General features: G+C 34.2%; 1 non-coding gene and 2 pseudogenes across 1 annotated transcript; 2 read left to right on the forward strand and 1 right to left on the reverse strand.

Annotated features, from left to right (window-relative positions):
- The first annotated feature begins 765 nt into the window (after positions 1–765).
- On the forward strand, positions 766–23,584 carry LOC131179103 (1-aminocyclopropane-1-carboxylate oxidase homolog 1-like; annotated as a pseudogene).
- Positions 3,645–3,751, reverse strand: LOC131179655 (small nucleolar RNA R71). Its single transcript, XR_009148543.1, has one exon. It is a non-coding gene; the product is annotated as a small nucleolar RNA R71 (small nucleolar RNA).
- An 896-nt stretch (positions 23,585–24,480) lies between the features above and the next one.
- LOC131179104 (1-aminocyclopropane-1-carboxylate oxidase homolog) lies at positions 24,481–25,074 on the forward strand (annotated as a pseudogene).
- Positions 25,075–27,307: the final 2,233 nt, after the last annotated feature.

A 27,307-nucleotide genomic window follows, 5' to 3' on the forward strand; every position in this document is an offset into this window, starting at 1 on the left:
TTGGGCTTGTAATATAAGTTCTTATTGTGGACCTGCAAAATTTTTATATGCATGTTTGATGGACTGGATGAGGGAGCTGAGCTCTCATTTATCTTTATGATGATATGAGTATGTGGAGGGTGAGCTGAGCTCCCTAATGGATTGTATATTGTGTTTGCAGGTCGGGTGAGTCAAAAACTCCCCGTTGAAAGGTCCACTTTATGGCCGGACTCTGTCCGGTTAGTTTTTTGAAATTGGGCCCAAATGGGCCTTAGAATTGGGTTAATGAATAGTTAGGCTTACTACGGGCCTCGGGGGCTTTAGGCTGGCCCAGGTCTTAGTGCCGGTCCGGCCCATAGGTTGGGTCGTGACAATTTAAAACTATGAACTTGGCTATGGAGATAATCGCCCGCTTCCGAATCATCCAATTGGAGAATTTCATATTTTAGGGGATGCATATGAAAATTCACATAACTAAGGCTGCGTTTGCAGGAAGCCAAGATCTGCTATTCCCTCAACTCCATTTCAATAGCAGATCTTGGGTGTAAGTGTGTCTTTAAGAGAAAGACTGACATGGATGGCAATGTACAAACATATAAAGCCAGGCTGGTTGCTAAAGGTTATAGGCAAAGGGAAGGCATTGACTTTGATGAAACCTTCTCGCCAGTAGCCATGCTAAAATCTATAAGGATTTTGCTTGCTATAGCTGTATACCGTGATTATGAAATTTGGCAAATGGATGTCAAAACCGCATTCCTAAATGGGAATTTGCAAGAGGATGTGTAAATGACACAACCTGAGGGGTTTGAATCCAAAGAATTTCCTAACAAAGTATGCAAGCTTCAAAAGTCCATTTATGGACTAAAGCAAGCTTCACGAAGTTGGAACATCCGTTTTGATGAAACAGTCAAAGAGTTTGACTTCATTAAAAATGTGGATGAACCTTGTGTTTACAAAAAGGTTAGTGGGAGTGGAATCATTTTCCTTATTTTATATGTAGATGACATATTATTAATAGGAAATGATGTGCCATTACTCCAATCTGTAAAGATATGGTTATCCAAGAAATTCTCCATGAAGGATTTGGGAGAGGCAGCCTATATTTTGGGAATTAAAATCTATAGAGATAGATCCAGAAGGCTCCTTGGTCTCTCACAATTTGTGTACATAGACAAAGTGTTAAAACGTTTTAACATGGAAGAATCAAAACGAGGATTCTTGCCTATATCGCATGGTATTTTTCTTTCCAAAGATATGTGTCCTAAGACATAGATTGAGAAAGAGAAAATGGATAGGATCCCTTATGCCTTAGTGATGCATGCATTTTAGATCATCATTTAGGAGTAATTTTTGTACATAATTTACCCTTATTCATAGCTATTATTTTAGATATTAGTATATATTTAGTCAATTTTGCAATTTTCACTTTTCTTAGTTTAATTTTTGGAATTCATTTGTTTTGTAGGATAAATTTGGAGAAATTTGATGTATTTTGATCAGAGTAGCCATTTGGAGGAGATTAAAATCGAATTGCAAAAATTTTGAAGTTGAGTAAAAAAATGGCCGAGAGCGACACAACCTGCAGCACAACCGAATTAGCTTATGCCGCAGGTTGTGTCGATCGTCAGATATTCACGCCGAGAGCGACACAACCCGCGACACAACTGACTCGGCTTATGTCGTTTTTACTGGAAAATTGTTGACGTGGCATTTCCGTTACTCCAGCCTTTTTACCTCACTTTCTCTGGATCCTTCCCCCTTTTACCCATTCTAGAACAGTCCCCTCGCCTATATAAAGTGCCCTTTATCACTTTCTTTCCATATAGAGAGCAAGGGAGTCATTTTCGGTAAAGTTAGAAAGAGAGAAGGAGGAGCACTTTCTGCATTTTCTTCCAGCAGCAGCAAGGATCACGTTTCTGCACTTTTCTGCAGAGATCCTTCTGCAATTTGGTGGGTTTTTCTACCCCTTTTAGCTTACATTTCCATTATTTCTTCATTTCTTCATTTGGGTTTGTCTTTAAACAATGATTTGTGAGTAGTTTATTGAGATTCTAGAGATGGGTTTGTAAATATTGATTTGTTTTGTGGTTTTGAACTGATTTGGCCATTTAAATGAAGATTGTTATATTTTGATTTATTGCTTGTGTGCTTATTGCCTTGCTTGATGAATGGGCCCTCATTAAGTTAAGTTTTAATCCTTAATAGATGGACTGAAAAGTGAATATTGGGGATGGATAATCTTGCAATAAACTTTATTTTTTTGGTGTTAGAAATAAGCTAAGAAGATTAAGGGGAACTTTCCAAAAATCAATTAGAGCTTTAAATGGGTTTTTGTTAGGTTTGAAATACCGTGAAAACAGGGTTTGATTTAATGAAAACCAATTTTGAGATGCTTGAAAAAGGTTTCAAAAATTTAAGAATTGATTTCCCTCAAAATTGCAATTCTCATGTGTTTGGCTAAATTAGGGATAAACCACATGCAAACAATATTGAAAATCCAATCTCTATAATCAATTTAATTTTCATTGAATTTAGATTTAAATCCTCCAAATCTCATAAATAGCAATTTCAATTTAAATCCAATTTAAATCCAATCTCTAGAATTACTTTATTTTTATTTTTATTGAATTTAGATTTAATTCTTTTTTTAATTTCATATTTCAAATTAATTTTTGGTAATCTAGTTTAATTAATTGTTTGATTTAGCATTAATTCCTTAAATACCAATTTTAATTCCAAATTTCATTTTACATCTTTAATTTTTGTCTTAATTTTAATTTTTAGATTTTATTTTTAATATCTTTTAATTTTTGTCATTCTAATTAGCTTATACTTTTATTTCCAATTTAAGCACAATTCCTTGTGGGATCGATATCATTTTTTTTAAAACTATACTACTGTGACCCATGCACTTGTGGACACACCGTATCAAGTTTTTGGCGCCGTTGCCGGGGAACTGTTTGTTTTTAAGTTGGATTTTAATTGTTTTAAGCTAATTAGAATTTTTATTTTCTTTTATTTTCACTATTGTTCCTTGTGTTTTTCAGGTACTTTTCTTGTTTATGAGACGATCGAAAAGCACAAGTGATACTGAATTGTTGTTCAATCCTGAAATTGAAAAATTCTGTCGAGCCAACAAAAAGGAGTACAAGAGAAGAAAGGAAGCAGAAAAAGAAGAACAACAAAGATTTGAGCAAGAGGAGACAATTGAAAATATGGAGAATCAAAATAGAGCTATTGGTGGAGATAATGGAGGAAACGAGCAAAACGGGCAAAATGCTGTTGTTAATCAAAATGATCCTCAAAGAAGATCCATGTTAGATTATGCTTTTCCTAGATGTACTGATGTGAGAGATAACAGACCTATTATTGGAGCTAATCAATTTGAATTAAAAACTGGTCTTATTCAAATGGTTCAGAATTCACAATTTGGAGGTAGCCCACTTGAAAATCCTCATTCTCATTTGAAGAAATTTTTGATGATATGTGGTACACAAAGACAACCTGGAGTTTCTGATGAAGTTATTCGGCTCACCTTATTTCCATTCTCTCTTCGGGATTCAGCATTGGAGTGGTATGATTCACTTCCACAAGCTATTATAGCTACTTGGGAGCAGCTATCTCAAGCTTTTCTATCTCAATTTTTCCCACCTGGGAAAACTACTCATTTGAGGAATTTGATGGTAGCTTTTAAACCAAGAGATGATGAAACTTTGTATGAATCTTGGATGAGATTTAAGGAGCTTGAAAGGCAATGTCCTCATCATGAAATACCCAAATGGATGATTGTTCAGAATTTCTACACCAGAGTTACTCCAGCCATAAGAAACACAATTGATTCACAAGCAGGAGGAGATTTCATGAGAATGACAAGTGAAGAATGCTATGATCTATTAGAGAAGATTGCTCATAATACCCATTTATGGGGAAATCCTAGAGCACTTGAGCCAAAGAAAGCTGGGATCTATGAACTTGACTCAGTTAGCTACATGAATGCAAGATTTGATCAGTTGACTCAGCTTCTTAGTGATTTTTGCACAAAGGCAACAAACTCAACTCCTACAACTATGCAACAAGTTGCCTTCACAGATGGAACTCAAAGTTGTGGAGTTGATTATTCTTCTTATGGTGATGATTATTTACAAGAACAAGCTGCTTATGCAGGAGGTTATCAACAAAAACCTATGGGAAATTCTTACTCTAATGTGAACAACTCAACATGGAGACCACAAGCAACTTTTGCTCAACAAGGCCAAAGCTCAAATTATCCTCATAACCAACAGTTTATGCAGCAGAACAAGCCTCAATTTCAGCCTCAATTTCAGCCTACAAGACAGCCACCACCTGGATATCAAGCAAGAGCACAACAATCCCTTCCATCCCATGAACCGAAGCCATCTTTGGAGAACATGATGGAGAAATTTTTTGCTGAACAAAGCAAGATGAATAGCAAATTGGAGGAAGAAATGCAACACATGAGACAAACCATGGATCAATTACAAGTCCACAACCGCATGTTGGAGACTCAATTGGCGCAACAAGCAAGCTCATCAGGAAGCAATTCCTATGGGAAACTACCTAGCCAACCACAAAACCCTCATGAACAATGTAAGTTGGTGACCTTGAGAAGTGGTAAAAAAGTTGGTCAAGAGAGTGAAAACAAGAGAGAAGAAAAAGAGAGCACAAAAGAAGAAAATTCAGTTGAGAGCAAGAAAAATGAAAAAGAAGAAGAAAGCAAAAGTGAGCAAGATGAGGGAGAGAAACCATACATCCCACCTGAACCTTACAAACCCACCCTTCCCTACCCTCATAGATTCATCAAGCATAAGCTAGACAAACAATTTGGCAAATTCCTTGAAGTGCTAAAGAAGTTGTATATCAATGTGCCATTCACTGAGGCACTATCCCAAATGCCAAGTTATGCCAAATTTTTGAAGGAGATTCTTTCCAACAAGAGAAGGCTAGAAGATTATGACACCATCAACTTGGGAGAGCAATGCAGTGCTATAATCCAGAAGAAGTTACCTCCCAAACTCAAAGATCCGGGTGTGTTTTCCATTCCTTGTCATATTGGTGATAATTGTGTGGCAAATGCCTTATGTGACCTTGGAGCTAGTGTCAGCCTAATGCCTCTTTCAATATATGAGAAGTTGAATATGGGATAGTTGAAGCCCACAAACATGTATCTTTCATTGGCTGACCGTTCAATTAAGTATCCGGAAGGCATTCTTGAAAATGTGCCTATCAAGGTTGGGAAATTCTACATTCCGGTAGACTTTGTCATTTTGGATATGGAAGAAGACACAAAAGTTCCTATCTTATTGGGAAGACCCTTCTTGGCAACAGCTGGTGCATTAATTGATGTGAAGGGTGAGCAATTGACGCTTAGAGTGGGAGATGATCAAATGATATTCAACATCAATCCAGCCATGAAAAGGAAACATGAAGAAGTTGAGTCTTGTTTGCGGGTAGACATTATTGATGAGATTGTTCAAGAGCATTTCAGAAAAAGCTACCCACAAGACCCACTTGAAAATTGCTTAGTCCATGGTGGGAGCATTAATGATGATAATCATAACATGGCTACTTTTGCACAACACTTGGAGAGCTCTCCACCACATCCTGAAGCCACAATTTTTCAACTTGAAGGAGTACAAAATTTGGAGATCAAACCACCATCATTAAAGGTAGAGGATGCCCCAAAGGTAGATCTTAAACCTCTTCCTTCCAACCTCAGGTATGCTTTTCTTGGACCAAATGAAACATATCCTGTTATAATTAATGCATCATTGACTAATATTGATAATGAAAAATTATTGAGAGTTTTGAGAGAATATAGAAGAGTTTTGGGTTATGCAATTGATGATATAAAGGGAATTAGTCCAACAGTTTGTATGCATAGGATTTTCCTTGAGCCAAATAGTAAACCTTCCATTGAACACCAAAGAAGATTGAATCCTACAATGAAGGATGTTGTGAAAAAGGAAATCCTAAAATTACTAGTCTTTGGAATTATTTACCCTATTTACGATAAAGTGAGTGGGTTAGTCCTGTGCATGTTGTACCAAAAAAAGGTGGGGTGACAGTTGTTAAAAATGAGAATAATGAATTGATACCCACTAGAACTGTTACAGGTTGGAGAATGTGCATAGACTATAGGAAGTTGAACAATGCTACAAGAAAAGACCATTTTCCCCTTCCTTTTATGGATCAAATGTTAGAGAGATTAGCCAAGCATTCATTCTTTTGTTACTTAGATGGATATTCTGGTTTCTTTCAAATTCCAATACATCCTGATGACCAAGAAAAAACTACCTTTACCTATCCCTATGGCACCTTTGCCTATCGAAGGATGCCATTTGGATTGTGTAATGCGCTTGGCACATTTCAAAGGTGCATGATGGCCATTTTTTCTGATTTTATTGAAGAAATTATGGAGGTCTTCATGGATGACTTTTCAGTATATGGCACTAATTTTGATTCATGCTTGACTAATTTGTCTAAAATCTTGCAGAGATGTGCTGATAATGATTTGGTGTTGAATTGGGAGAAATGCCACTTTATGGTCCAAGAGGGAATCGTTTTAGGGCATTTAATCTCCAATAGGGGAATTGAAGTGGATAGAGCTAAAATATAAATTATTGAAAAAATGCCCCCTCCAACCACTGTCAAAGGAGTGAGGAGTTTTCTTGGACATGCCGGGTTTTACCGGCGATTTATTCAGGATTTTTCTAAACTTGCTAAACCCTTAACAAATCTTTTGAATCATGATGTTAAATTTGATTTTAATCAGGATTGTATGGTTTCTTTTTGCAGGTTGAAGACGGCCTTAACAACAGCTCCTATCATGCATGAAGGAACGGAAGCGTGAAAAACACAAGATTATACCATTGAATTCAAAAATTTTCACCTAGGGTCACATGCACCATGCAAGATTTATTTTTATCTATTTGATTTCAATGATAAACAACATATTAAAACTCTTTTAATATGTTTTTGGATCTGTATTTGCCATTTAAGATTTTAAAATTAATCAGATTAATTTTAGAACCCTAGATTAAATCAAGAACGATTACACTAACCTCTTGATGTGCTGCAGCGTGTCTGCGCCTTTGAGATTCGTCTTCAGGACACCAGATGTTGTCCCTCTAGCTTGTCCACACCAAGAACACCTATGGCAGCCCTTGAACAGCTTCTAAAGCCTTTTCTATTAATTAGAAATTCAAGTTCTGCCTTTTAAGAGATTAGAGATGCAAACAGGACACTAGAAACAATTTCTAGCGTTCTTAATTCAAGAGATTGATGGCTAATCTCTTTGAATTGATGAGAGATGAAGAGAAATAGCTGGAATTCCAGTTCTAGCGTCATGGTTTATGTCAAACTCCATTTGCTATGAATATTATGTTCTCTTTTAATTCCAGTTCTTGATTAAAAGATTTTTCTCATCAGAAACTCTTTTCTGAATAAATCTATCTGTCTTGGCCAGGAACTTGAAACATCAAGAACAATTAAATGAACATAGGATTTTATCTCTATTTACTTAGAGGAACAGATTCCTTCTTGATCAACACCTACCTCCATATATAACTAGCAGGAGCCAACACATGCCCATATACCCATACATAGTACAAGTATGAAAGCAGTATCAAACTCAAACTACCTATATACAAGATAACTGTGCTATCTCAGGTCTAAAGATTATATGCACTGATATGATTTATGACAAAACATTGACAAGAGTAAACTCCATGTGCTTGTCATAAGCGTCACGGGTTCGGCCTACTTATCATTTATAAGTGCCTATCATGTTTGTTATATGGCATGAGACTCACCATTCCATCTTATTTATATCTCATATAAATAACTTGGGAACAAACATGAATACAATCTTTCTGGATAAGTCATGTCCTTATTATGAAGTATCCTCGATTGTGAACCTATTTATGATACTTTGTGCTAGAAATATTGTCACTCATATTCTTAACAACTTAAGAATAATATTTCTAACAAAATATCAATGGACCTTTTCTATTACACATAAATATATTATGTAAACGGAAAAGTGGAAATGCCTTTTATTATTAAAAATATGTACAAGATACATACTAAGTGATATGCTCTAGGGCATACTACTAACAATCTCCCACTAGCACTAGAGCCATTCATTACAATACCTTAGACCTATCTTCTCAAGATGTCAGTCTAACTGAACTTGTGACAAAGGCTTAGTGAATGGATCAGCTGAATTTTTCAGCTGATGTTATTTTTCTGCATGGCTATATCGCCTTTGCCCAACTATATGTCTGATAATGTGGTAGTGCCTTTCTATGTGTTTGGATTTTGGTGAGACATTAGTTCCTTAGCTCAGTATGATCGCTCCATTATTGTCACGGTGTAGTGGGCTGGCGACTCAATGGAAGGAACTCTTGTAAGTTCATCACGAACTTCTTTATCCAAGCGACTTCCTTTGCGACATCGATGCAACAACATACTCACCTCTGTAGTGGAATCTGCAATCGTGCTCTGTTTGGAACTCTTCCAACCGATCGCACCTCCATTACAAATGAACACATATCCAGAGGTAGACTTTCTATCATCGATATCCGATTGGAAATCGAATCGATATAACCATCCAATTGCAAGTCTCCACCTCCATAAATCAAGAATAAATCCTTAGTTCTTCTCAAGTACTTAAGGATATTCTTGTGACTATCGATGTTCCAAACCTGGATTGGATTGATACCTGCTAGTCAAACTAACAGCATATGTAATATCGGGCCTAGTACACAACATTGCATACATTAAACTTCCAATAGCCGAAGCATATGGAATCCTGGCCATCTTATCTCTTTCTTCAGGTGTCTTTGGAGACATCTCTTTAGAAAGGTGGATACCATGTCTCACTGGTAACAATCCTCTCTTGGAATCAAGCATGTTAAACCTCTTTAACACCTTTTCCAAGTATAGACTTTGGGATAAACCAATTATTCTTTTCGCTCTATCTCTATAGATGCGAATCCCAAGAATATAGGTTGCCTCCTAAGTCTTTCATGGAGAATGTATTTGACAACCATACCTTTATAGTCGTCAACATACCGTATCATTACCCATCAACGTATGTCATCCACATATAAGACAAGGAAAGTGATAGCACTGTCACTAACCTTCTTATATACACATGGCTCATCCTCATTTTTGATAAAACCAAAAGATTTAATGGCTTCATCAAAACGGATGTTCCAACTCCTCGAAGCTTGTTTCAACCCATAAATGGATCGCTTTAGCTTGCATACCTTGGAACCATCTTGGGATTCAAATCCCCTAGGTTGTTCCATGAAAATGTTTTCTTCAATGTATCCATTAAGAAAAGTCGTTTTGACATCCATCCGCCAAATCTCATAATCATAGTATGCACTATTGCTAATAAAATCCTAATTGATTTAAGCATGGCAACAGCAGAAAGTCTCCTCATAGTCTATTCCTTGCCTTTGGCAAAACCCTTTCGCTACTAGCCTTGCCTTATAGGTCTCTACCTTTCCATCAGAACCAATTTTCTTCTTGAAAACCCATTTGTTCCCTATAGGTACAATACCTTCAGGTGGGTCAACAAGATCCCAAACTTGATTCTTATACATGGAATCAATCTCGGATTTCATAGCATCAATCCATTTTGAAGAGTCTATATCTGATATAGCTTCTTCATAGGTAAGTGGATCATCTCCATGATCTACTTCTTCATGAGTAGACAACTCTTGTTCTTCTTCATGAAGAAAACCATATCTCACTGGTGGGTGAGATACCCTGGTTGTTCTACGAGGAACAGCTGTAGAAGTTTCATCAATGGGTATAGGTTGACTAGATGGATCTATATCCATCGATGCTGGTTGGTCGAATTCTCCAATTCTAACTCTATTTGCCTTCCTTTGCCTCCTTCTTGAACAAACTGTTGTTCAAGAAATGTGGCATCTCTACTTATCACAACCTTTTGTGAAGTAGGCAAATAAAAATAATATCCAAAACTATCTTTTGGATATCCAACAAATTGACCTCTTTCTGATCTGGTCTACAATTTATCAGTGTTCAGCTTTTTGATATAAGCTGGACAACCCCAAATCTTAACATGCTTAAGACTTGGTTTTCTTCCATGTCATATCTCATAAGGTGTGGAAGAAACTGATTTTGATGGAATCCTATTCAGAATATATAAAGTTGATTCTAATGCAAATCCCCAAAAGGAGATTGGCATATCAGTATAGCTCATCATACTACGTACCATATCCAATAAGGTACGATTTCTCCTTTCAGATACACCATCCAGCTGTGGCGTTCCTGGAGGAGTCAGCTGAGAAACAATGCCATGCTCTCTCAAGTATTCATCAAATTCAGTACTCAAATATTCACCTCCACGATCTGATCGAAGAGCTTTAATAATTTTTCCTGTTTGATTTTCTACTTCAGATTTAAATTCCTTAAACTTTTCAAAGGATTCATGTTTGTATTTCATCAAATACAAATACCCAAACCTTGATTTATCATCAGTAAAGGTAATAAAATAATGAAAGCCCCCTCTAGCCATTTCTTTAAACGGACCACATACATCACTATGTATTAGTTCCAAAATATTTTCAGCTCTTAGCCCTTGTCCAACAAAGGGTGATCTAGTCATTTTGCCTTGAAGCCAAGATTCACAAGTTGGAGTAGGCTCAGAGCCCAATGAGGATAGAATCCCTATTTTCTCCAATTTTGCAATCCTATCTTCTGCAACATGACATAACCTTAAGTGCCAAATATATTTTGAACTTGAGTTGGTTTTCACCATGGCATTGCATTCATTTAGATTGCTATACTCTGGCTAGTGGAAACACTTTCTTACTGGCAATGGAAACACTTTCCTGTTAGCAATGGAAACACTTTCCTTTGCCTTTGTCAGCTTTGGTCTTCCCTTTCTGTTTAGCTATTTTCTTGGAAGGACCAGGAATCTGAGGTTTCTTTTTCTTATTGCCTTTCTTCTTGTTGGACTTTCCAGCAGAAGAAGATGCAACCAAAGCTACCTCTTTTCCTTTATTGCTGGCATATTCTTTTGGGCAATAACCAGATGTTGAGTAATTCACTAAGGTGCATTCTGTTAGTCATATGGAAATTTGTCACAAAATTCCCAAAAGACTCGTGAAGGGATCAAGGATCAAATCCGTTTGTAGTTGGAAATCCATGTTGAAGTCAAGATGTTCCAACTGCTCAATCACCGAATCATCTTGTGGACATGATCCCCAACATTCTCCCCTCGGACATCCTCATACGGAATAACTGCTTTAGATATCTCATACCTAGCATTCCCGCCGTGCTCACCATACAACTCTTGTAGGTGAAGGAGGATCTCACTAGCACTGCATGTTCTCATGTTGCTTCAGAACTCATTACTCATGGAAGCAAGCATGTAACACTTAGCTCTCATATCATGCTCCTTCCACTTGTCCAAAGTATCATGTTCCTCTTGTGTGGCCTCCGGAGGTAAGGGACCAGAACATTTGAATATAGAACATATCCTATATGTTCAAGGTTCAGACAAGTTTCAAATTTCTTAGCCAATCGCATGATTAGGTCCTGTCAACTGTTGTGATCAAGTATGCTTGCAAGGATATTGAATGGTGGTGGTTGTTTTGTGCTCATTTTTATCGTAAAATTAATCGCAGAAAATAACCAGATTAATTAGTAAATGTATCATGTAATTAACCAAAATGATTATGGTCTTTTAATCAAATTGGTCCTCCCACTAACTTAGCGAATCCTACACTTCCAAAGTAGAAAACGGAAATCCTAGTTGGATGGATTTCTAGTGGGTGATTGAATTCTTATAATTCTATTGATCATCCTCAGTTACATCCATTATTGGAATTACAATAAACTATAAGTGAGAAACTCATTGACCATCACATCTAATTTGAGGTTCAACTTTTTACTAGCCCCTAATGCTCAAAATCTCAGTACATCCAATATTGACTTATCTTGCATTAGTTAAGTTGATCCCATTGAGCGATAATTATGCAAATAATTTTAATGTCCTCAGGTACATCCAATATTGGCCACCAAACCATTTACATATTTACAACATCTCATGCTTAACAATTATTCTTAAGAAAATCTCTTAAATTAATTGCATCTCATGCAACTATTTAAAATTTCTTAAAATAATTGCCCCAATGGAGGGCTTATGTTATAATTACTTTAATTATAGCATTTCCAACTTAATCATTTGTTTGGAAGATTTTATAGCCATCCTAATTACTATTAAGGTCTCACTTTGCACATTATCCATTTAGCATGCATATATCATATAATTGCATACATTCCCATACATCTCATGCATTCATGGATAAGCAGTAAATATGGTATGATCATGGACTTTCTAAGAGATTCAATTCTGAGCCACCAAGAATTGAATCAGGGCATTCCTAGGTGCATTTCATTCATTCATTTTACAAGAGTTGAAGGAGTACATAATCAACACTTGATATTGAATTCCTCCCACTGGTCCCACCAATGCTCTTGACCTCCTTGAACTTCTTGCAATCCAATATTACATAGTAATCCTTGGCATACCAAGGCGAATTTACAAGAACTTAAATAAATGAAATTACAACCCAAAAATTATTACAAACTTAATAATACATGCCCAAAATAAATTAAAATAAATTAATTAATTTACAATCCCAAAGAAACATAAAAGAAATAAATCCAATCACATTGGTCTTTATAGTCCATGATCATCCATCATGCATATCACTATTTAACAATTAAATAAAACATACATACTTAAATTAAATTGAATATCTCATATTCAACTTAAAAATCCAGATTTGAATATGATTCAAATAAATTTAAAAATTCATATTTGAATCTCATTCAAACAAATTTAAAAATTCAGATTTGAATCACATTCAAACAACTTCAAAAATTCAGATTTGAATCACATTCAAACATTTTTTAAAAAATCAGATTTGAATCACATTCAAATATTTTTTAAAAAATCAGATCTGAATTTTATTGAATCAATTTTAAAAAATCAGATTTAAATATGATTCAAACAACTTTAAAAATTCAGATTTGAATCTCATTCAAACAACTTTTAAAATTCAGATTTGAATCACATTCAAACATTTTTTAAAATTCTGATTTGAATCATAATTTAATTGTGTGATTAAAAAAACTAATTAAACACTTTAATTAGTCAAAGAATAGGCCTTAGATCATACAACAATTGCAGAATTAAAAGCCAAACCTTGAATCACCCATGGAACCATTGTTGCCGCCACCAATGGTGGCTTCTCCATGTGTGACGCCACATCTCATGATCCAACCACACAATTAAATTATATAATCAACAATCTAAATGGCAAATATAGTGGCTCTGATACCAATTGAAGGAACGGAAGCGTGAAAAACACAAGATTATACCATTGAATTCAAAAATTTTCACCTAGGGTCACATGCACCATGCAAGATTTATTTTTATCTATTTGATTTCAATGATAAACAACATATTAAAACTCTTTTAATATGTTTTTGGATCTGTATTTGCCATTTAAGATTTTAAAATTAATCAGATTAATTTTAGAACCCTAGATTAAATCAAGAACGATTACACTAACCTCTTGATGTGCCGCGTATGTCCGCGCTTTGAGATTCGTCTTGAGGACACGGATGTTGTCCCTCTAGCTTGTCCACACCAAGAACACCTATGGCAGCCCTTGAACAGCTTCTAAAGCCTTTTCTATTAATTAGAAATTCAAGTTCTGCCTTTTAAGAGATTAGAGATGCAAACAGGACACTAGAAACAATTTCTAGCGTTCTTAATTCAAGAGATTGATGGCTAATCTCTTTGAATTGATGAGAGATGAAGAGAAATAGCTGGAGAGGCTCAAAGTGGCGTGACATATGAGAGGAGAGGCTGCTGGTTATGTTTTCTTTTCATAACCACACTTAAATAGCTAGGTTAACACATTAAACCCTAGCCACATGTCACCTTTTGATTAGCTCTAGGTTTAAGTGACCCAATCACATTGTGCCAAGTGTCAAACCTATATTTAATCTTGATTTTAATCATCTTACATGATTAAAAACATTTGGCAAGCTTATGTGTTATGCCATGTGTCACCATCTCATGGTGCCACGTGTCACACTGCAAAATGACCAAAATGCCTCGTGTCTTAATTTTGAGTTCTCAACCCAAAATAATTATTTTTCTTCTTCTAATTAATTTATATCAAATATAAATTAATTAATTAATCTCTATTAATTAATTTCTCATCAATTAAATTCATATTTAAACACTTTAAATATAAATTTAATTTATACTACACATCCAATAATCTAGATTTGGTTTCAAGTCATGCTAGGGACTTTGCAATTTAATTGCAAACCAAATCTATTTAATTAATCAATTAAACTCTTTAATTAATTAATTAAATCATATTTAAATAGGTGATAACTTGTGTATGTGTGTGACTTACTAGGCTCATCACTAATTGGCAATGAGACATGATATCTACTCTTAATATCATCAGAACTCTTTCTTACCATAAATGATTTCTCTAAATCATTTTATGAACCTCATAGACCATGGTTAACACCTAGCATAGCATGCCATGGCCACCCAATTAGTAATAAGATTTACCTTAAATGAACCTATAATCATATGTTACCATGCACTAGAATCTCTCTCATTACAAAATCCCAACTCAAGCCGAGTCATGGTTTATGTCAAACTCCATTTGCTATGAATATTATGTTCTCTTTTAATTCCAGTTCTTGATTAAAAGATTTTTCTCATCGTAAACTCTTTCTCGAATAAATCTATCTGTCTGGCCAGAACTTGAAACATCAAGAACAATTAAATGAACATAGGATTTTATCTCTATTTACTTAGAGGAACAGATTCCTTCTTGATCAACCCCTACCTCCATATATAACTAGCAGGAGCCAACACATGCCCATATACCCATACATAGTACAAGTATGAAAGCAGTATCAAACTCAAACTACCTATATACAAGATAACTGCTATCTCAGTCTAAAGATTATATGCATCGATATGATTTATGACAAAACATTGACAAGAGTAAACTCCATGTGCTTGTCATAAGCGCCACCGGTTCGCCTACTTATCATTTATAAGTGCCTATCATGTTTGTTATATGGCATGAGACTCACCATTCCATCTTATTTATATCTCATATAAATAACTTGGGAACAAACATGAATACAATCTTTCTGGATAAGTCATGTCCTTATTATGAAGTATCCTCGATTGTGAACCTATTTATGATACTTTGTGCTAGAAATATTGTCACTCATATTCTTAACAACTTAAGAATAATATTTCTAACAAAATATCAATGGACCTTTTCTATTACACATAAATATATTATGTAAACGGAAAAGTGGAAATGCCTTTTATTATTAAAAATATGTACAAGATACATACTAAGTGATATGCTCTAGGGCATACTACTAACAATGCAACCCCCAGATTGGACTTTGCCATTCGAAATCATGTGTGATGCAAGCGAGTTTGCTGTTGGAGCTGTCCTTGGCCAGCGAAAAGATAGAAAACCTTATGCCATTTACTATGCAAGCCGAACCCTTGATGAAGCTCAAGTTAATTACGCTACAACTGAAAAGGAGTTCCTTGCGGTAGTATTTGCACTCAATAAATTTCGTTCTTATTTGGTCAACTCAAAGGTAATAGTTTTCACTGATCATGCAGCAATAAGGTACTTAATGAGCAAGAAAGAAGCTAAATCTAGGTTGATTAGATGGATTTTATTACTTCAAGAATTTGATTTGGAAATAAGAGATAAAAAGGGTGTTGAAAATGTGGTGGCTGACCACCTTTCTAGGATAAAAACTGAAAATAAAGATGATGATATTGTGCCAATTGATGAATTTTTCATGAATGAGCAGTTGTATGTGTTGAATTCTGCACTTCCATGGTTTGCTGATATTGTGAATTTCTTGTCTTGTGGTGTCTTGCCACCTGATTTATCTTGGCAAAGAAAAGAACAGATTCTTGCATGATGTTAAATTTTATTCTTGGGAAGAACCTCTTTTGTTTAGAAGATGTAATGATGGAATAATTAGGAGATGTATACCAGAGGAAGAAATAAATGATGTTATTTACCATTGTCATTCCTCTCAATATGGTGGTCATTTTAGTGTCTCAAAAACTGTTGAAAAAGTCTTGACATCAGGTTTCTATTGGCCTAATATGTTTAAACATGTGAGAGACTTTGTAAGCAAGTGTGATAGGTGCCAAAGGGTAGGCAACATTTCCAAAAGAGATGAGATGCCCCAACAGTCCATATTAGAAGTTGAATTGTTTGATGTATGGGGAATTGATTTCATGGGGCCATTTCCATCTTCTTATGGGAATAAATATATCTTGGTAGGGGTGGACTATGTATCTAAATGGGTAGAAGCTATTGCTACACCTACCAATGATGCAAAAGTTGTGGTGAAATTTCTGAAAAAATTTGTTTTGACCAGGTTTGGTGCCCCACGTGCCATAATCAGTGATGGTGGTAGCCATTTTTGCAACCACCAATTTGAAAAATTGATGAGAAAATATGGGGTAAAGCATAGAATTGCCACACCATATCATCCTCAAACAAATGGCCAAGTAGAAATCACAAATAGAGAAATCAAGCAAATCTTGGAGAAAACTGTCAATAAGTCCAGAAAAGATTGGTCCCTTAAATTAGATGACACTCTTTGGGCATATAGAACAGCATTTAAAACCCCCATAGGAACTACACCTTATAGGTTAGTTTTTGGGAAATCATGCCATTTGCCCGTAGAGTTAGAACATAAAGCTTATTGGGCCATAAGAGCAATCAATTTTGATTTACAAGCTGCTGGACACAAAAGACTTTTGCAACTTGATGAGTTAGAAGAATTGAGACTTGATGCTTATGAAAATGCTAGGATCTATAAAGAAAGAACTAAAAAATGGCATGATAAGCATATCAAGAAAAAGGACTTTAAAGAAGGAGATTTGGTTCTCTTATTCAATTCAAGGTTGAAATTTTTTCCAGGAAAATTAAAATCAAGGTGGTCAGGTCCATTCAAAATTGTGAAAGTTTTACCTCATGGTGCTGTTGAAATTTTTGGTGAAAAATCGGGTAATTTCAAGGTAAATGGGCAAAGGTTGAGGCATTATTCAGCTGGTGAGCCAATTGAGAAGATAGCAACTTGCTATCTCTCTCATTCTCCATAACATCTTGAGTGAGTATGGTCAAGCTAAAGACCTAAACTTAGCATTTTTGGGCATAACTCATAATTTTTCATTGATTCTTTATTTCTTTCATATATATTTGTTTTAAGTTTTTCTATACTCCTTATTCAGAGTTTAACATTGTTCTAATTTCCTTGTGCAGATGGGATGCAATACATTGCAAGCAAATGAGCATAAAAAAAAAAAAAAAAAAAAAAAAAAAAAAAAAAAAAACATTTCATGTCTTTAATTTCGTTGCTTAATTAATTAGTATTTTGAACTTATTTAGTTAATATTTTGTTTGTGTTGTTTTTCTTGAACTGTTTACTTATTCAGTTTTTTTTTAGTTCCTCATAACGTACATTTTTCTTTTATATTTTTAGTACAATTGCTCACTTGCTTTGATGTGCTATTTCGAATTCACACTTGATGGTTACATTTTTGAGCTTAACTCTCTATTTCAACTTTTTGAGTTTAATTGATTTAATGGCTTCCATTGCACTGTTTCTTTTGCAATGAGTGCAGCAGCTGTCCAAATTTTACTTAATTAAATTGGCTGCACTTCAATGAGGTAACAATTCTCATCTCAGCTTGTGTCACTTTCAACACAAGTTGTGCTATCGCTTATGCAACAGGATAATAATTCTTTATGCACATATGAGCTACCCATTTCTTTATGCACATAATTATCCCATTCCTTGCACTCTTTTAACATTGAGGACAATGTTCATTCTGAGTATGGGGGAGAGGGTAAATTTTTTGCAAAAATTATTTTTTTTCCTTTTTCATTTGCATATAGTGACATACTCATTCATTACTTCATACTTGTACATATTCACTTATATACACTGCATATAGCTTCATTATGCATACTTAGTTACATATAGGTTGACTATACATTTATACACTCATGCATTTCATTCATTCATTCACAATTTTTGGATTTTTAAACCAGTCTTTGGATTCCATAAGCCACTTATTCAAGCAATCCAACTTGTCTTTAGATGGTTAGTGGAATGAAAGTTCCAGCTGGGTACAAAGTCTTAAGCATTATTCTTTCTCTTACTTAATAGCTGAAAATTAATACATTCATCTAGGTATGCAGATTTTGATTAGTTATTTTGAGTTTTGAGTGTCTGAATAAGCCTTTAAGGAAGAAAATGGTCATTATCGTCTCACCATTCCTAGAACAAGCATCTTAGATCTTTCAAAGCGAAATTTTTAACTTGCATTTGATAAGAATATGACTTAGGCATTTCTTGATATTTTAAACCTCACATTTAGCCTTAACCTACCTTAATTTCATTTTAACCCTTGTAAACCCCCTTGAACCTTAATTCCCTAATTTCTTTGGAACCCAAATCATTTACCTAGCCATTAAACCTAAACACTACCACCTATCTATGAGAATAATATTTTAGCAATTAAGTGCATAAAATAAAAAAAAATAAAAAATAAAAAAATAAAAAAAATAAAAAAAAAATCTTGGAGGATTGAAACATCTTGAAAAGTGCTAGAGTAATTGTGAAAAGTTGAAAAGGTCACCAAAATATCCCAAAGGTAATTTTGGGTGTGACATGAAATAGGGACACATACAAAATCAAAATAAAATAAAATAAATAAGCATAAAAAGTAGTCCCTTTGTATAATCATTGTGATAGCACTTGAGATTCATTGTGAATTTCTTTCCTCTTGACTTGATAAAAAAAAATTTACTATTATAAAAAAAAAAAAAAGAGAAAAAAAAATTGGATGCACTTTGAGTTTCATGATTAATATTATTCTCATATTTTGTTTACCTTATTCCCTTTCTTTGTTAACCACAATCTTACCCTATTTGACCCCATTACAACCCTTAAAAAGACCTAATGATTCTTTGAAAAATGCTTGTTACATTAGTAGAGTTAGATCTTTTATGCTTGCATATGGGTATGGCACATCTATTTGAGACACATTGGCTATCTATTTCATTTAGGTTTGTTTTGGCACAATTGACTCTTGTAGCTGGTTGGTATTTGTTGCTTGGGTTGATTGGTTAATTCTTAGCTATTCTGTAATAGTTGAGAGTGCTTGCTTCATTCTTTGTGCTTTTGCTGGTGGGAATTTGGAATGTTGGTGGCTAGAGGTAAGTTGGTAGTTTGGATTAGTGAATTTTGTGTTTTCAAAGACTGATTCTATTCCCTTCCAAATGAGTTTTAATGAAATTTTGCTTGAGGACAAGCAAGAGTTTGAGTATGGGGGAATTTGATGCATGCATTTTAGATCATCATTTAGGAGTAATTTTTGCACATAATTTACCCTTATTCATAGCTATTATTTTAGATATTAGTATATATTTAGTCAATTTTGCAATTTTCACTTTTCTTAGTTTAATTTTTGGAATTCATTTGTTTTGTAGGATAAATTTGGAGAAATTTGATGTATTTTGATCAGAGTAGCCATTTGGAGGAGATTAAAATCGAATTGCAAAAATTTTGAAGTTGAGTAAAAAATGGCCGAGAGCGACACAACCTGCAGCACAACCGAATTAGCTTATGTCGCAGGTTGTGTCGATCGTCAGATATTCACGCCGAGAGCGACACAACCCGCGACACAACTGACTCGGCTTATGTCGTTTTTACTGGAAAATTGTTGACGTGGCATTTCCGTTACTCCAGCTTTTTACCTCACTTTCTCTGGATCCTTCCCCCTTTTACCCATTCTAGAACAGTCCCCTCGCCTATATAAAGTGCCCTTTATCACTTTCTTTCCATATAGAGAGCAAGGGAGTCATTTTCGGTAAAGTTAGAAAGAGAGAAGGAGGAGCACTTTCTGCATTTTCTTCCAGCAGCAGCAAGGATCACGTTTCTGCACTTTTCTGCAGAGATCCTTCTGCAATTTGCTGGGTTTTTCTACCCCTTTTAGCTTACATTTCCATTATTTCTTCATTTCTTCATTTGGGTTTGTCTTTAAACAATGATTTGTGAGTAGTTTATTGAGATTCTAGAGATGGGTTTGTAAATATTGATTTGTTTTGTGGTTTTGAACTGATTTGGCCATTTAAATGAAGATTGTTATATTTTGATTTATTGCTTGTGTGCTTATTGCCTTGCTTGATGAATGGGCCCTCATTAAGTTAAGTTTTAATCCTTAATAGATGGACTGAAAAGTGAATATTGGGGATGGATAATCTTGCAATAAACTTTATTTTCTTGGTGTTAGAAATAAGCTAAGAAGATTAAGGGGAACTTTCCAAAAATCAATTAGAGCTTTAAATGGGTTTTTATTAGGTTTGAAATACCGTGAAAACATGGTTTGATTTAATGAAAACCAATTTTGAGATGCTTGAAAAAGGTTTCAAAAATTTAAGAATTGATTTCCCTCAAAATTGCAATTCTCATGTGTTTGGCTAAATTAGGGATAAACCACATGCAAACAATATTGAAAATCCAATCTCTATAATCAATTTAATTTTCATTGAATTTAGATTTAAATCCTCCAAATCTCATAAATAGCAATTTCAATTTAAATCCAATTTAAATCCAATCTCTAGAATTACTTTATTTTTATTTTTATTTTTATTGAATTTAGATTTAATTCTTTTTTTAATTTCATATTTCAAATTAATTTTTGGTAATCTAGTTTAATTAATTGTTTGATTTAGCATTAATTCCTTAAATACCAATTTTAATTCCAAATTTCATTTTACATCTTTAATTTTTGTCTTAATTTTAATTTTTAGATTTTATTTTTAATATCTTTTAATTTTTGTCATTCTAATTAGCTTATACTTTTATTTCCAATTTAAGCACAATTCCCTGTGGGATCGATATCATTTTTTTTAAAACTATACTACTATGACCCGTGCACTTGCGGACACACCGTATCACTTAGCTATTGGATCTATCATGTATGCGATGCTATGTACAAGACCAGATGTATCTTATGCTTTAAGCATAACTAGTAGATAACAGGCTAATCCAGGTGAATATAACTGGACAGTAGTAAAGAACATTCTTAAGTACTTGAGAAGGACTAAAGATATGTTTCTGGTCTATGGAGATGGTGAACTGGTAGTTCAAGGGTATTCTGATGCCAGCTTTCAATATGACAAAGATGATAGCAAATCCTAGTCTGGTTATATTTTCATACTTAATGGTGGTGCTGTGAGTTGGAAAAGTTCCAAACAGGAAACTACAGCAGATTCTACAACTGAAGCTGAGTACATTTCTGCATCTGAGGCAGCAAAAGAGGCTGTTTGGATCAAAAAGTTCATCACTGAACTTGGTGGGGTTCCTAGCATTGTTGATCCAGTAACTCTGTACTGTGATAACAATGGAGCCATAACACAGGCTAAGGAACCAAGGTCTCATCAGCGATCCAAACATGTACTTAGGAGATTCCATTTGATTAGAGAGATCATTGAACGAAAAGATGCAATGATAGAAAAGGTCCACACTGAAGAAAATCTTGCAGATCCTTTTACTAAGGCATTGTCCTAGCAAAGACACGATCACCACCTGTAGGGTTATGGTATTAGATACATGGGTGATTAGCTTTAGTGCAAGTGGGAGATTGTTAGTGTATGTGCACTGCAACCAATGTGTTAATTGCAAGTGTGATCACTTAATTCATGTATATATACTTTATTCTTAATAAAAGACTGCTTTATCTTTAATGTTTAATTTAATTTTAATGAATATTAATTAATAAAGATAAAGTCCATGGGACTTATATGCATAGCAGTGGAAATTATAATGTTGTTATAATTATGAGATTCTGATTGCATTATAGCATTACTTCAAAAATGTTCCTGATCAATGTTATATCAAGATCGGATATTGATATAACTGTTGAGACCAGTACACGTTGCATGGAGAATTATCTGCAATTCATTCTTTCAAAGAATGCAATGTGTACTGGTCTCAACAGTTATATCAATGTCCGATCTTGATAGAATATTGACCAGGAACATTTTTGAAACAATGCTATAATGCAGTCAGAATCTCATAATTATAACAACATTATAATTTTCATTACTATGCATATAAGTCCCATGAACTTTATCTTTATTAATTAATATTCATTAAAATTTAATTAAATATTAAAAATAAAGCAGCCTTTTATTAAGAATAAAGTATATATACATGAATTAAGTTATTACACTTGCAATTAACACATTGGTTGCAGTGCACATGCACTATCAGGTGTCCATATCGATGCAAACCTGCGCAGGCAGATAATAGATCAACTTGTAGAAGACTGCCAGAAATGGGGTTTCTTTCAATTGATCAATCGTGGAATTCCTGCGGATGTTTTGGATGGAATGGTTGACGGGATACGTCAATTTCATGCGCAAGACATTGAGGTCAAAAAACAGTTATTTTAACGAGATGAAAAGAGAAAGGTCAGCTATAATTCCAACTTTGATCTCCACCAATCAAAGGCAGCTAGTTGGAGGGACTCGTTATATTGTGCGATGGCTCCTAATCCACCCAATCCTGAAGAATTGCCTGCTGTGTGCAGGTATGTTATGACCAACCTCTTTTTTTCACTGCACCAATTTGGATTTTCTGATGCTCATTAACACAATTTAGTAAAAAAATTTTATTGATTTGTTAATATTGTAATTGATTAACAGGGATATCACTGTCGATTACTTGAACAAAGCAATGAATTCGGGGTTGACATTATTCGAATTACTGTCGGAAGGTCTTGGGCTTGATCCCAATTACCTGAAAGATATTGAATTTTTCTTGTCGGTCACTATTACCCTGCATGCCCTGAACCAGACTTGACTTGCATTAACAAGCGTACCGATAGTGGGTTCCTTACAATTCTTTTGCGAGATCAAGTGGGTGGCCTTCAAGTCCTGCATGAAGATGAATGGGTTGATGTTACCTCAGTTCCTGGAGCTCTAGTAGTGAATTTGGCGGATCTATTACAGGGAACTCTTCTTTACTATAATAAATTCTTAAGATCTAATGAATTTTGCGTTTCTATTCAATCATATATTGTTATTGAAATTTAATTTTAATTATACATATAAAAACAATGAAAATCGTCTGATTACCTTTCATGTGTTTTTGAGCAGATAATGAGCAATGATAAGTTCAAAAGCGTATATCACCGGTAATAGCAAAAAATGTTGGACCAAGAATCTCAGTTGCTTGTTTCTTCGGAACCCATTTCGAGGAAGGGACATCCTCATCCTCCAGACTGTGTGGACCTATCAAGCTGTTGCTGTCTAAAGATAATCCTCCAATATACAAAGAAACTACTGTAAGAGATTATGTTTCTCAAGTCTGCATGAAAGGTCTTGATGGGATCACTGGACTTGAATATTTCAAATTGTGAATTTCGCTATCAAGCGTGGTGTGTGTTTGTGTGTTTCTCCAATTAACTTCATTTCCCTCCTACTCTCAACACATGTATTTGCTCTCTTGTTTTACAATTAACTGCAGCAATAATAAACATGGACTCATGTCCAACTTTATCTTTGAAACACTTGTTCTTTGCAATCAGAAATTAAAATCTGTTTAGATCTAGAACCAGGCCGACCGGTTTCCAATTCAGTTGCTAGCTATTTCAAGAAACCCGGCACTCATAATTTTATTTTAGAAGTTTGTCACTGGCCTAAGATAACAAGTTGAATAAAGTTTTAGTAATCCTACATCAATTGCAACAAAAAAAAAATAAAAATAAAAATAAATTGGTTTGACTATACAGAGGGATGTGAACAACCACCAAAACAGCAAAACCAGCCAAAAACTACGACACTGCAGAGTGCACACAACCTTTCATTATTTATAAGTATCATTGATGTTAGGGTTAAGTACTTTATAGCATTTCAAATTTGACCAGGTTCCAATAGTTTTGAATTTAATGTATAATGTATGTATTCCAAGGATCTCAATTTTCAGTTTTGGCAAGCGCATTTTGATAAGCATGAACCTCAGGCCACTACGGGCCAATATAGGGTATCTGCCACCCATTCCCATGCACAGTCAGTGGCAAATAAAGTAGTTGGTAAAAACGCTGGCCATTCGCATTGGGATGGGAATAAAAATATCAAATAAATACTTGCATTGATAATTTATATATATAATTTTCAAATAATTATAAAATTACAATCAAATTCTAATTAATAATAAAGAAAAACTTACATCCTACTAATTCGATCATATCTTGCATTTTCGAGTTTGAAGAGGAAGGTGGCTTGTGACACCACAACCCACAAGAACCAAAATATCATGGATACCACTTTAGGCAATTTTCAGCAGCTGGAATCTAATTACGACAGGCATACTCAACTAAAGGCCTTCGACGATACAAAGGCCGGTGTTAAGGGCCTTGTAGATGCTGGAATTACAAAGATCCCCAGGAGTTTTATCCATGATCAAACAAGATCAATGACAAGCCTCGTGCAGGTCCCAAGAAATATAGCGTACCCATCATTGATTTGGAAGGCGTCGAAAGAGATCCAAGCCTTCGTAGAAAGGTATATAATTGACAAGGTTAGAGAAGCTTGCGAGAGATGGGGTTTCTTTCAGATGATAAATCATGGAATTCCAGCAACACTTTTGGATGATGTGATTGATGGGATGCGAAGATTTCATGAGCAAGACACTGAGGTGAAGAAACACTTCTTTACACGGGATGAGACTAGGAAGTTGATTTATAATACAAACTTTGATTTTTCCAAGCCAAGGCAGCTACCTGGAGGGATTCATTATACTGTCCTATGGCTCCTCTTCCTCCCAATCCTGAAAAATTGCCAGCGGTTTGCAGTTATGTGGTTGATCAATAAAAGAATTTACATAAGTAAAATTAGATGTCTTGATTGATGATGACAGATTAAAGTAACATTAATTCGACAAAGTATTTTATTTCTCATGTGGTTGATCTACTATTCTGCTCTGCGTGCGGACATGTAATGGTTAATTACTCAAACAAAGTGATGCAATTAGGATTGACAATATTAGAATTGCTATCTGAAGCTCTTGGACTTCATCCCGACCACTTGAAACTCATGGGGTGCGCAGAGTGACTTTATTTTATTTGCAATTACTACACAGCATGTCCTGAACCATCTTTGAAATTGGGCATCAACAAGCATACAGATATTGCCTTCTTTTCAATTCTTCTACATGATCAATTGGGCGGACTTCAAGTACTCCATGAAGATCAATGGTTTGATGTTACTCCAATTTCTGGTGCTTTAGCAATTAACTTGGGAGATATGTCACAGGCAGCATTCTTTTTCTTTTACATTGAATTTAGGTGCTGTAATTAGGGGGCCACGGTTCAAAAGCCGCCGATTATAGTTCTTGAATTTCTAGTTTAAGTTCAGTGAAATTATGAATCTAAATCAAACTGTCATGAGATGGTTTGGAAGACGGTTCTTAAATCGTTAGATTCAATTTGAGTATCGATTTAAAACGGTTTCAAGGGCGGTTCAAAAAATGCCAGTTCAAAACGGTTTAGAGGTTTATTTAGGGGTGGTTTAGACAAAAAAAAATTAAAGGAAAATTTTATTAATTTGAAATTATGTTATATTTATAAAAATATTTTAATTTTTCTTAGAAATCTATCAATTAAAATAAAATAAGAAAAAAATGAAATTAGTTTATCTTTAAGAAAAATTTAATAAGAAAATACTTGGACTTAATTAAAAAATTAGAGATAAAAATAATTTTTTTAAAGAGATTAAAAAAAGTGTATTAACTTAATTTTGCCTACTTATCCTCTTGGAATATAGAGGAATCAAAATTTTCACTTTTATTGCTTGCCCTCTTTTCTTATAATCGTATGATAAAATTTGATAATTAGAAAAAAGCACAAATGAGGAAAAAATATAAAATAAAAGGTATTAGAAAATTTTAAAGATATAAAATAGTAATAGAGTAATAGAGATATTATTAAAAATTTCATTGAGTTTATAAAATAATAAAGTAAGGAAATTAAGAGAGTATTAGATTTAAAAAGAGTAAAGAAAATAATTGTTTAAAGAAATTTAGAGAGTATTTAAAATTAAATAGAGAATAAATGAGTAGATAATTTGAGATTTATATAAATAAATCAGGAGTGGAGTGAGTTATTTATTAAGTCATTTTGTATTTAAACTGCTGGTTAGATCCAGTTTGAAACAGTGAGTTCAATTCGGTTTGAAGCCGTCAGTTCATAGTTACTAAAAATATAAATCTGAATCAGACCGTAAAAGTGTAGTTTCAATCTGATTTTAATCGAGCCGATTTTAGTTTGGTTTCAATTCAAAAATGGATCGTAGCCACTCCTAGTTATAAAAAAAATTTAAAAAAAGAATCTTATCTAAATAGTTTTCATATATTTCTTTTGTAACTAATCACCGATTACAATTTCAAAACCGTATATCACAGAGTATTAGCGAACAAAGCCGGTCCAAGAATCTCAGTGGGTTATGTTTTTTGTAATGCATATTGAGAAAGAAGTTTGGTCTGCAGTTTTTGGACCGAGGAGTTGTTGTCAGAAGAAAATCCCCCTGTATATCGAGAAACGACTGTGCAAGATTTTCTCACAAAAGTCTATTCAGAAGGGTTTGGTTGGACCTCTAGACTGGATCATTTAAAACTATGAACTTGGCTATGGAGACAATCGCCCGCTTCCGAATCATCCAATTGGAGAATTTCATATTTTAGGGGGATGCATATGAAAATTCACGTAACTAAGGCTGCGTTTGGACGAAGCTAAGATCTGCTATTCCCTCAACTCCATTTCAATAGCTTTTAAGATTTTTCACAAAAATTAAGAAAATTATTAAATGGCATTATTTTTATTAAAAAATATTAATAATTAATTAAAACACTCTTTTTGAGATATAAAAAGATATTAAAAAAAGATAAATATATTGAGAATAATGATAGACAATTTAAATTTAAAAAAAAATATGGTGGCATCAATCAGTGTTTAGTTTTTAGTTTTTATATATATTTTTCTATAATGATTATGTACTTAAATATGAAAAAACAATCATAAAGGGAAATGTATTAAAACTGGGGAAATGAAACAATTAGGCTTAAAAAATTAAGCATTAATGATGAT

The sequence above is a fragment of the Hevea brasiliensis genome, chromosome 4 (assembly GCF_030052815.1).
Source record: "Hevea brasiliensis isolate MT/VB/25A 57/8 chromosome 4, ASM3005281v1, whole genome shotgun sequence".
NCBI classification, from domain to species: Eukaryota; Viridiplantae; Streptophyta; class Magnoliopsida; order Malpighiales; family Euphorbiaceae; genus Hevea; species Hevea brasiliensis.